Below are 12,465 nucleotides of genomic sequence, written 5' to 3' on the forward strand. Positions count from 1 at the left end.
CATTGATTCATTGGGGTCTCCAACTTGCAACCTCTAACCTTGCTCTTTAAAACGCGGAATGTAAATTATTATATAACGAGAACAGTTACATTTTATTCTTGATTAATTGCAGTTTTACAGACCAATTTTATTATAGTGCCCGAGTGTCTAATTTTAACACACTTAATAATTGAATGAGACAGATTTACATAATGAAGATAATAACAGTGAAAGTAATAACATTTTATAGTTTGGGCCACGGCAGTATTCTGGACACATTTTCCTTCAATTATCTAACAGGCTCATTTGAATAGAGATGCGCAGTTTATGTGAGTGAAATACCTTTAGGTTCATTTGGCTGATTGAATTTTAGATTCATTATTCATGTATTTGCATACTGTGGTGTGATTTGCAAATCTGATTTCTACTATAACTATAAAGACGTGTTGTGTTGCTTTTGTTTGATTAAAACTGCCTGACAGGCCTCCACAGGCAGTGAAACGTGCTTCTGAGTGCATACGCAAGCGAACAAATTTACAGGTGAGTCACTCGCTTTCCGTCCTTCCTTCCTCTCCCTTTCTTCTCTGTCTCTGTTGATTCATGTCTCTGCGTCTGAGTCTGAGCTGTAACTAACAGACACACTGTGACAGATGCTGGCAGCTGACTCATTCTCCTCCCTCCTCAAGTGCATTCATTTACATAATTACTCTCTTGCCATTGACAGTGGCCATATACTCACATATTAAATACATATATGCGCACACAGCACACAAACACTCAAGCCCTCAAGGAGCAGTCGCACAACAAAGTGACATTCACTGGTCCACGTGAAATAGGTGAGTATAGAAACTTTGTGAAGTAGTGACTACTCGCAGGGCTAGTTGGTGAACTGCTGTATCTGGCTAACCATCTAACCATGAACTCGTTAGCTGGCCTGGTCACGTTAGCGCTCACAACTACTCCCACAGCTTCTCTCTACTTTCTCTCAACTGTTCTGTTTACTACCCCCTAGCGTTTTGTTCACCATTGCACACCATCTCTTTCACTAAAAAGTTATTGAGGAGGAAAAAGTAAAGCTTTACAAGTTAACAAGCTTGCTAACAGTCAGTTAGCATACTTGTTAGCTTGGCTTGGTCGCTAACGGGGCAATAACGTCACACAGTTTATTCCAAAGTCACATTTGTACTTTTGACTCCTGTTTCTGTCCATTGTTCTTTTGAGGAACAGTTTTTACTGCAATAGAGGAGGTTTAATAAAAGACAGTTGTGCAACATAACTAATAAGCTACAAAATGTGATTCTCTGTCTCCTCAAAGGTCAGCACTGTCGAGACTGCTTGCTGTCGGTCAATAGCTCAAACTAAAATTAAAATTGAATTTGACGCAAAAAATCGGTGCAGATTTACCATGCCCCCACAAACTCATTTTAAGCTTGCTGTTAAAATACTGGTGTGTCCAGGCATTTACTCATGGCTAAATACTACTCATTTATTCTTATATTAAAGAGAAATAAATTTAACGTTCATATGTAGAATTAGAAGATTTCTGACTTAAGCAACTACTGGTAGTAAAAAACACACCAAAAGCAACATGTAGGCTGCATCACTAATTGCATGTGTGTGACAGGATGTGAACTTCTGTCTCCTGCATGATGATCATGCTACACACCTGTCCACCACCCTTAACCTCATCACCCTTCCCTTCCCTCCTACATAAAGGCTCCATTACTTCTGAAATTGTCATTGAACACTGGCATTGTGCAATTATTCAATATGAATATTATTAGGGATACTAGGCAGACCCTAACTTTGGCTCAACTGCAACTACCTGTAACCTAATGCATTTGACTAGTAGAACATTTTAATGGAGGTCCAGAGTGGGAAGAACTATGAAGAAGGCTCAGTTCAGGTCCATCAAGCCCCTAATTATGGCCAATGATTTATTTGTTCTTATATTTTTTTTCAAAAAAGACAGAGCTGTGTGTAAGTTTTGAAAATTTCTGACTTTGGTGATTGCTAGTGGTTGAATAAAAACACAGTGGCAGACAACACTGGACACCAATACATCCCTACTTTAGATCCAAACCCTGGGATACTGAGGAATGAGCTGGCTAGAGGCAACACAGAAAAGCAATGTCTCATTATTCTAAAAACATGAGTAATTTGAAAAACACTACAGTCAGAGAAAGATTGTGCACATAAGGGCTTAAACAATTCATAAATTCCTTTGTTCCAGTTGATTTTCCATAGGAAATGCATGAACTGCATTTTGTCATGGAAGTATGTTAATAAGGGATGAAATGCATTACTGTATGAGCACAAAATGCATCATTGCTTGCGGATTGTCAGTTTTAATGCTATGCAATATGTATTACCCACACAAAATAAAGATCATAAAGGAATAATTATCACAAAGTGAAAAAACTCAAGCTACAATAATTACATTTACAATGTAATTAGCATACATATTTCTAACATATCACTTGTGTGAAATCTGAGTTGAATGTTGTGATATTTAGCTAGCGTAGCATACGTAAAACACACTCAAAATTCAATTTAAATGCCACACATTTCATGCCACAAAATAGCAGTTAGTGTCATGAAAGTGCATATCATGACAAAAAAAGTTATTTATTCCATTATTTAATTATTGTTTGACTTTAGGTTTAATTTGCTTTCTTCTTTTACAAAACATACAGTAGAGTTCATGACTAAATCTACTCAGAGAGTCCACTCTTTGACCTGCGTGTTCCACCAACCTGCTGCCTCAATTATCTGGTTTGTTGACATACTATGAACCTACTGTTCCCCACACGCACACACACACACACACACACACACACACAGTAGACCTCTGCTCACTGAAGAGGACTCATCAAATCCAGCTCTCTACCATGCGACTTTTAGGTTGACCACTACCGCTGTGGCCGTCCTTTTATCATCGCTTCCCTCCAGACCCTCGTTATCTCATCTCCTCCATGTTTCCCACGGCTGATGATGTGCGCTCACTCTGGCTGATTATGAGCACCTAGTAATGACTCACAGCTCTAATGCATCTCATTTGGTGAAATGGACAATCATTTTCAAGGTTGAGGAAGTGCATTTTCAGCGAAGGCTTGTTTGTGAGTGTCAGAGGTATGAGCGTGTACGAGTGTGTTTGTGTGTATGTGTGTCTATGCTCAATAAATGTCAACATGAGTGTACTCAACATGAGTGTACGACTTGTAACGGGGAGCATCCCTCACTGCGTGTCAGTCTCTCACTCTGTCATTGCTGAATGTCAGACCTTCTCTTCCTAATAAACTAATCTCACCCGAGGTAGAAACTCATCCCCCTTAAATGTGATTTACGGCTGACAATAATGTTCAAAGTGCATCACTGACTCGTTACCTCCCTGGCTAATGGAGACGCTTGCTACGGTCTTCTTCTGAGCCAGTTTGTGGGAGTCATTACTTCTTTTGCCCCAGCTCAGGCTCTTATAGCTCCAGTTCAACACAAATCATTAATCAATCCTAAACATGCTGTATTCACTGTTCCAGCAGGCTGTCAGAGGGCTGGGGTATGGGTGAAAAAATCAGCACCCGTTTGATGAGTTTATTGGCTTTAGAAATCACACCTATAATTGTTCCTTTAGGGCAAACTAATATCCAGTCTCCACAATTTAAATATTTACAGGAATAATGTGAAAAAAGCAGTGGCATAGGCAGAAATTGTATTTTGAGTGGGCCATCTTTTCCCAGAAAAACTGACTTAAAAAAAGTTAGAAGAAGAAAGAAGAAAAAACAGACAAACTGAAAAACCAGCAACCACTTTACCTTGCAGCATCCTGCATCACAAGTAACAGTAAACAAACACTGCCTATCCAACATGCTCAACCAACAGAGCATCAGTTTATAAAGGCAGTACACACCAGTATAGAAAAGAGCGGTCTTTTATAGCCTACCAAGCCTAGAATACAGTATAAAATATGGCTCTACAGTGCACGGTACTGTTAATTAACTATTTTATTGCACAAAGTGTCAACTAAACATAAACCCAGACAGCAGAGAAGGTATTAACGCACATGTAACATATTCCTCATGCATTCATTATAGCCTACAGTCATTGTTGCTCCAGCACCACAGTCAGCTCACAAATAATCAACCACAACCACATTTTACAGAAATATGTGTCCTTACATTCCATTCTCCAATCAAGAAGACTGTCCATACCACTTTGATGAGAAGTATCTTGATTTTACATTCTTGACAAATACATAAAAATTTGGCTGTGAAGGTGGTTCATAAATTGCACATGAATTGGCGGATGAACCTGGGTCAGGCTGACTGGGAGAAAGCGCTATACCGCCAGGGAGGAAGCAGCTGGGCTAAACTTGTGTGCTAATGAGTCTTATGGACTCAGACGATGGAGGCAGTGGGGTTTCTTCACACATACACGTACACACACAGACACACACAAAACAAGTCAACAATATATTAATTATAAATTTCCTTATATATTTTGGCTGAGTGGGCCAGTGCCGCCCAGGCCCATTACTGGCTTCACGCCTGGAAAAAAAGTAAAAGTAATTAGAAATTATGTTATTATTCTACTCATTTGTTTTGCCAAAAATGTAATTAATTGTGTTTGTATGACTTGACTGAAAATGCAATTTCTGCATATATTACATTTTTTCAGGTGAAGGAAATGCTATTTTCTTCTGTCGCATGACAATGTAGCACCTACAAAGCACAGAACTCTGACAGTGGAGATTGTGTTTTGTGTCTTTTTTTTTAGAAATAAAAGTGAGAAAGTAAGATAAATCAATCATTCTCTCAGTTTTAATTTCAAATCCTGAATCAGAGATACCCCAGAAAGTGATGTCTTCTGCCACACAAACAATAGTAAACAAAGGTCAAGATACACAGAATAACTTTTTTGCAAGTCACTACAGACTATTTTCCATTAAAATGCTGCTGACTGGGTGTTTACCTCAGTTCCTGGATCAGTGTCATTCTTCTGAGTTTGGCATTTTCATAACTCTGTATAGACGTGCCAGTGTAAATACAACAGCTCAGTAACTGGGAGGAGTTGGGGCCTGTTAGAAATGACATTAGCTGCTAATGCTAACATGACGTGCCTAGTGTTTACTGCTTCTATCTGTAATTTTATCGCATGTCACCTTCTTAAATGAGCAGTGAGGTTTGAGGTGTCACCTGTATATTGTTTTATTATGAAGATTTTTAACAGCTGTGTTGATTTTTTACCAAATTGCCTTTTTTTTTTTTTTTTTTTTACAAAATGCTATGATTTGGGACAAATCTTATGCGCTGATGTAGCTGAATCTCTGAGTAATTGGTTTTCTGATATGTATCAGCACATCTTTAAAATAAGATAAACAATATATATCAAAATCCATGGAATACAAAAAATATATTTTATAAGTTTAATAGAAAACCATTATTGGCTGTGATAAAGTCAGTGCTGACAGTGTACAGGAATTCATCCTTTATTATCACATGAGTTAAGGTTAGGCTTACTCTCCTAGAAATTATGTTTATATAGTACTAATTTGAAACAGCAAATATGTTTTGGAGGAAATGTAATGCCAAGTATCTGTTAGAAATAATAATAATAATAATGATAATAATAATAATAATAATAATAATAATAATAATAATAATAAGGAAATGCTGTTAATTGACATATCTGGCAAGTCACAAAATGTTGATACTGATCATATCAGTGAAATGTTCACTGACAACATTTCATTTGCAGAGATTAAAGTGTGATTAAACTTTTTAGGGTTATGTTTAGGCACTCTCAGCACTTTGTTAAGGTTAGGGAAAAACAATGGCCTTGGCAAAATACAAAAAGTCCACAGTCATTTGAAGCACTTAGACATATTTTTCATATGAGTACACATGAAATATGTAGACAGTGAACATTTTGCAGACGTGTCCTGTATCAGAATTTAACAACATGGCAGTGTATCAAAAACATTTCCACATTATGTTGCTAAAAACATGATTCGGGTGGTATTATGTTTCTCTGAAAACAAATTTGCACTTGTAAATTTTTTATATACAAAGTAATGTCTAGGAGGCGGTTTTGGTGTGTGGTCTTCCAGAAGAAAACCGGTGTAGTATTGTCGATCAATATGTAATAAAATAAGGCAGATCATATATTCTGACCTCCAGTTATTTTTCAGTTAAATGTCAACAGCAGCCCAACATATCAGTCCATCCTAATCCTGTACACTCAGCTCGCTGAATCCTCTGTGTAGTATAGATCAAGATCCAGCAGCAGTCTGGCTCTATGTCCCTTCCTCCAGCTACATGCCCACTTCCCCAGTTCCCTCAGTTGCCATACTCCACCAGTCCACCAGATGCCCTCAGACTTTTGTCCTTGCTTTCTAGATCTTGCCACTCCCATCTGCCCTACAATCACTGCAATCACCTTATTCCCCTCACCTGAGCTTCCCCACCCATTTCCCCACCTGCACCTCATATTTCACATACCGGCCCCTTTGGTACCTTCTCAGATCTTTATAGTTGTCATGTTGTTCTTTGTCAGTGCTTTTGAGCTTCTTTTTTCTGTCTCCTCTTACCTGGACCTTTGCCTGTCTGTCTGGACTCTTCCCTGTTTCATCCCTGCAACTCTGTGGATTTAATACTACTGCTGTTTGGACTTGCCACCCACCCAACTGTCCCTGCCTGCCTCTATGGTCTGCATTTGGGTCCTTCCCTTGCTGGCTAATACACACCACTCTGAATCAGCATGTCTCCAAGAAAAAATTACATTTCTTCATTATATTAAAAAAACATAATTTAAGAGGTGTTGCTCTTACTTGCGGTTGCAAATTATTAGTATACTAACATAATTTCTAAGAGACAGGATTGTAAATGAATGGCTGTTTGGCATTAGATTGTTTTAAAATTCATAGTCTTCATTTAAAAAAGTGCAGTATATAATACGTGATATACATAAATGTTGTGTGGCATTCCAGACACCATCACAAAAGTGCCAGGCAGCTCAGTGGCCTACTTTTCAACAGGCTGATTTTGTGGAGAAAGAATCTAATCCCCCTCCTTTCACTCTTCTCTTGTTTTTTTGGAAGGTTAAAGGGGGTCTCAGGTGGCGGGGCACACTCGCAAATTACACAGCAGATAGGAGTGTAACAGGAAAGCAAGGACAGTTATAGGGCTGGAAGGAAAATTCAAAGCCAGGCTGTTACAGGGTAGCGAGGCCAAAGCCAGATGGAACAGACAGGGATTATGCCTCTGAGACCCTGTTTTTACCAGAAATATACATCTGCAAAATAACAGCCTACCACTGGAGAGGATATTGATAGGATGTAAATGGTGATCCGCAGTCTCAGCAGATGGATTTCTTACGAGATTGGAACACCTGGTAGGCTGCTTAATGGAAATGGCAGTCAAGTTATTGAGAGTCAAATGTCAGACAATGTAATAAATGATTGTGTCACAGGCTATTAGAGCGGCACAGCTTTGGTTGTTAATTTAGATCAAGGAAGCTCTAACTTTTTGACATGACAGGCTAATAGCACAAAAAATGATATGGGTAATAGGCTTCAGGCCAAAAATACTGGAAATTTAAAGGGTCGGTTCACTCAAATTACAAAAAACCATGTTCTCTCTTATCTCTCATGGTACCCAGCCATGCAGGTAGTTTTTATCAGATTTTGAGATATCTGCCATCAGCCTCATACAATGGAGGTTATTGGAATTTTGTTTGTAGCGCTCACATGATATTTAAAATTCAACAGTAACATATCTTTCCAGAATCCTTTGAGGTCTCCTGATTTAATCCAGAGTTACAGGCACATTGTTTCTTGAAAGAGATGACACTGTTAGGCTTTTTAAATTTAAACTTAAAATTCTATTCACTTCCATTGTATAGATGTTGTGGCAGAAACCTCAGAGAGGGAATCTCTGTGGCTAGTAGGCTTGGGTTCGGATAGCTGGCTGCATTTGGGACATAGTTCCAAGATTCAGTAAAGTAAGTAAGTCAAGTTCTGACTAAATAAGGAAATGTTTAACTTGTGTTGGGGGCCTTTGAAGGGCTGCAGAGGGAATATAACAGCAGCTGGGACAAATATGATAGCTGCCGTGTGTTCTGTAGTGTTTCTCAGTGTTATATAGCTGCTTTTATGGGTGGATCACATGACCCTTTTATATGCTTCATACTTCACAGTTTTAGTTGCCTTCATGTAGCAGATGAGATATTAGCCAATATGGCAGCTGTGGAGGGTCAATAAGCTTTTAGTTACGGTTCACTTAGACCTTGGCACCGGCCTGAGATGTATGACCAAGTAACATGGGGTCTGCTGTATCAATCTTACTGCTGGTTGGTGCTCGGCTAATTCAATTAAACCGAGCCTGCTGCATTTCCCCTTTGGGGAGTATGAAGTGGATGAAAATAATGAATGCTTTAACTCGATTGGAATTGCAAATAGTGGTATTTCTGTTTGAAAGCGGAGCACTTGGCTTCATTGTGTGATTGTTCTGGGTGGAAATTCAGCGAGATTCAATCAGCCTCAAAGGACATTAGAGCAGGGTGATGAATATTTCCATGCAGCTAGGTAATCAACTAATAATGTTTTACTGAATATTTTGAGTTATTTAGTGATGGGTAAAAGATTATTTCTTGAACAATCAGAAATAACTAAAAGAAAATCAAATTAATCAAATCAGAAAAAAGAGCATAAAAACTAATGAATACATATATTTTCGTAGGTATTCTCAGCAGAAATTAAACCCCTATTCTAGGAAGTGTCAGACAAAGGGACTCACTGTTAAACTGACAGTCGGAACTGTCCAAGGTAGATGACAGAAAAATTATAATACACTGGCTAAAGTTGTCTCATTGTCACATTAAAGGAATAGTTAGATATTTGAGGGCTATATGCTTATTCGGCTTCTTGCCTAGATTGATACCACTCTTGTCTGTATGTTATGTTCAGGTTGTTCAGTTGGAGTCAGGAAGAAATTAGTCTAGCTTAGCATAAGGACTGAAAGCAGGGGAAAACAGCTAGCCTGGCTCTGTCAAAAGTTAAAGAAGTACACCTATCAACTGCTCTAAGGTGCACTAATTATCAAGTTGTATCTTATTTGTTTAATTTGTACCCAAACTCATTGTAGAAGGAGTCGCGTGGTGTAACTACTTTTTGGTGAACAACAGCCAGGTGTAGTTGATGTGCACAGCATCCCTAAGTCTTGTTGTCACAGTGCTGTTGCCAGGTGTGCCATCACGGTGCCTGTACAGAGACCTAAACCAAAACCACTGATTATTGACTCTATCAGGCAAACAAAAAGAGACGCTGCATAGAAGCACTTGGCAGAGGGATAAAATGTGGTTTGTCAAGAAAAATAATGCCATCACGCAATTCCCCCAAACACCACAAATAGTTGGTTTTACATTTCTATTCATGTGTGGATTCAAACAATCACAAAACCTGTTAATTTCTGAGCTTTGGGGGCATTTTTTGGTGCTTTTCCCCCATGCCTTTATGCTAAGCTAGGCTAAACACAACCTCCTCCGGGTCCTCACACACCGACATGAGATTGATATTGATCTTCTTATCTCACTCTCACAAAATAAGCAAATATGAGTACTGTATTTACCAAAATCCCCCCACAAACACCCTCCCACCCCAACTCCCCCAATTCTCCCAACACACAAACAAAACTGAAACTAAACTACTATAAAGTTTGCTCTGAGTGCGTTGGTGGTGTTGTCTGAAAGAGTACAGACCAAGAGGAATGCTCATTTGAAAACTAAAAGTGTGAACTGAAATGATGGCACTGGAGGAAAGGTCACAGGGAAAGGTCATAAGGTCAAAATAAATAGGTCTCCTCGGGTAATGTGAGTATGTGCACAGTCAAGTTCTTGCCAATCTGGCCATCAGTTCACTCGACCCTGGCTCTTTGACAGAGATAACCAGGCTGCCACCCTGTCTCCACTGTGCCTTTATAGACAGATAGGAGCCACACAGAAATATAGAAAGCTGATTCTTTGTAAGTTACTTTCCTCCACAGGTCATCAGTTTCCTACTTTTGCATCCTTCTCTGCTTTACATTTTCCCTGAGGAGTGAGTGGAGAGATACTCGACAATGCTTTCATGTTTAGGTGTTATTGCTATTTATGTGACAGATCTATCGCTGCCTCTCTGTGCTAGCAGCATTAGCTGTGTGGCAGTCAACACTTTGCTTGCTCCCAGCAGTGAAAAGCAGCCGTCAGCACATTAAGTCACGGAAGCCCCGAAGTATAAGGAGGTCCTGCTTTAATACTCCAGCTCCTATGGCAGCAATTCAGCACTGATACTGTCGAGGTGATCATTTCAGTATGTTTACTGTCAATAAAATGGTTGTGCAGCGAAGTCAGCTGTTACTATATTTTACTGTTCCAACAAGGACAGTTAAAAGATGCATATTTCAAAGATGCTGTGGAAAGTCCAGATGCCAAAGTGCCTTGCAGTGCTGAAAGCATTTGATTTGAATTCTTTAAACTCACATAATTTAGGTCATTACTGTCTCACTGTGGGGAGAATGAAACTCCAAAAAAACAATATACATGTGTCAGCACTACCACAAATATAGATAACTTATTATGTGGAGAATAAGAATGCCTTTGGAGTGTGTTTTACAAACATTTTGAGAGAAACGAGGAGATATAGGATAAGTGTTAACACTGGAGTGACTCCACTTATGTTAGTCAGTTTCAAAACCTGTATCCTGATATGCTGGGTTTCATTCTCTGATATATGGTTCAGCAACCTGACCCGGAGCTTTTTTCGGGCTATTTATGTATATTATTTCCAAACACAGCTGAAAAAGGAAATTCTCTTTCTCTTTTTCTTTCTCTCACTGACTCTGCCAATAGTCTGCATCAGTGCGTGTCATGTGTTGCAATCAGGGAGAGGTACAGAGCATAGCCAATGACTTGTCTGGCAAGCTAGCAGTTAGTAATGGATGAAATAAAGCAAACATTTACAAAAGGTTCTTAAAATCCCAAATGATTCGGGGAATGCCATTGTACTGTGGAAACATTATGACGTGGTTGTGACAACAATTGAAAACCTCCAACCTTCCTCTGAAACTCTTAAAGAGCATTGAGATCATCTGTACAAACTGTTGACAAGTTCAGCTGAAAGATGCTTTGAATTTACCAGCAACATTCATCTGGCCAATATTCAGAAAAGGTGAAGTTGATCTACAAGTCGGTAAGGCAGATATAACATGATTTTGAGATACTGTTACATGCTGGTAGTTAACTGCAATGTGTGTACTGCCTGTATGGGTATGGGTTAAGCTCCAAAAACATTGGATCCTACATTTCCCATAATGCACCTTTATCACATCTTTCTTAGACCCTCCCTCTCTGGTATAAATTTGTAGTCTCCATGATGACATATTCAAAATTAATGAAGCTCCTCCAGAGCCACAGAAGACATTATGCAACTGTTTTCACATGCTGAGTAGTACTAACCATGACAAATAAACTAATCCTGATGTGTAAAATCATTAAAATACCCCTTTAAATAGGAGTCTTTGGATATAATTTGATTGCAACCATTCGATACAAATGAAACTGAGACTGCTTCTCTCCACCTCCAGACTAAAGCTCAATAACTCTCCTCCTGAATATGTCTTTCATTGTGTCTGTTCCTAATTACTCCCAGATTTCCGGACACTGTCTGCACATTGTCAAACAAGGACAGTGAAGAAGTGTGTCTCAGTCCTCATTTCTCACAAAGACACCATGTCTCACCTGGAAATAAATAAAGTGGCAGCAGACGGCTTTCAGGAAAGATAATACGTCAGGTTGTAAGTCACCCTGAATTACAAAAGGTGGATGAGATATTGTGTTGCAGAGGACAACAGAGAAGTCAGATTGATAAAAGAGTCTGATAGTGTAGGCTGTGACCGGGCTTAAAGGAGAAAACAAAAAATGCTATGTAAATGGAAGAAAAGGCTGAAATCTAAGTAAAAGTAATGGTTGGTTGTCTGGATTCTTAAGAAAGAGAAGTGAGCAAATGATGGCAACTGAAGGAGACACTTGAGTGATGAAGCGATAGATTCGTAGACTGCAGGAAGAGATAAGTGAAGACAGTAACAGTGAGCTGTGAAAGGAGGGGACACCTTGTTGAATTGTGACAGGGCAACTCATCAGCAGCTAAGCTCCTCTTAAGCTCTGAAAATATCACCATAATGAAGATGGCACTGATTTGTCTCAGAGGACAGGCTGATATGAATGTGGTGCAATCAGAAACGTGCATGGAGGCTAAAAGATTTTAACAAGGGCTCAGGAGAAATATGATGAGAATTTTGACTGGAGCTGGCATGAAAAAGTGTTTTTGACACTGATAAGACACTGTACCCATAGCCAAGATGCAATAGCTGTCAAGTAACCAAGCTAAATAGAAGGATCTCACTGTGAAATAAGACCATACTGACAGCCAGGAAAGCAGACATTCCTTCCTATGTT

This window comes from Thunnus maccoyii, chromosome 20 (assembly GCF_910596095.1).
Source record: "Thunnus maccoyii chromosome 20, fThuMac1.1, whole genome shotgun sequence".
Classification (NCBI taxonomy): Eukaryota; Metazoa; Chordata; class Actinopteri; order Scombriformes; family Scombridae; genus Thunnus; species Thunnus maccoyii.